This window comes from Morone saxatilis, unplaced genomic scaffold (genome assembly GCF_004916995.1).
Source record: "Morone saxatilis isolate NCDOM2014 unplaced genomic scaffold, NCSU_SB_2.0 Contig12, whole genome shotgun sequence".
NCBI classification, from domain to species: Eukaryota; Metazoa; Chordata; class Actinopteri; family Moronidae; genus Morone; species Morone saxatilis.
In genome coordinates, this window is record NW_023339674.1 from 13,803,995 (window position 1) to 13,804,422 (window position 428).

At 43.2% G+C, this 428-nt stretch overlaps 1 protein-coding gene across 1 annotated transcript in view; it reads left to right on the plus strand.

Moving 5' to 3' along the window:
* The window catches only part of p3h2 (prolyl 3-hydroxylase 2), a gene marked incomplete in the record, with an annotated part of 54,099 nt that overhangs the window by 45,949 nt on the left and 7,722 nt on the right, over positions 1-428 (plus strand).

Consider the following 428-nt stretch of genomic DNA (forward strand, 5'->3'; position numbering starts at 1 on the left):
GTGTGTGTGTGTGCGCACGCACACGGTTTTTCCACAATGACAAACCTAGAGCAGCTTTTACTCCATTGTGTTAATGGTGTTGGAATGTCAGCTGTCATAGATACATTTCCACATCACAGACACACTGGTCATCCAGTCCGTCCAGTAGATGCTCAGCAGCTCTGTACAAAATAGCAGGAACCTGAAGCACCTGCCGAGATGTGGAATTTTATTGTAAACAAACACTGAATTTCTGTTGTGTTGAATGCATTTCCTTCCTCAAGAGACATCTGCAAAGCCAATTTGTTTGACATTTTGACTCTTGTATTGTTTACATCCATGTTTTTTCAGCTGGCCATCTTCTTCACTGCCTTTGTGGGCGCATTGTGTTTCTAGGTGCATTACCACCAGATGTTGGTCAGTGGTGAAATAAACTGCTCAGTAGCACT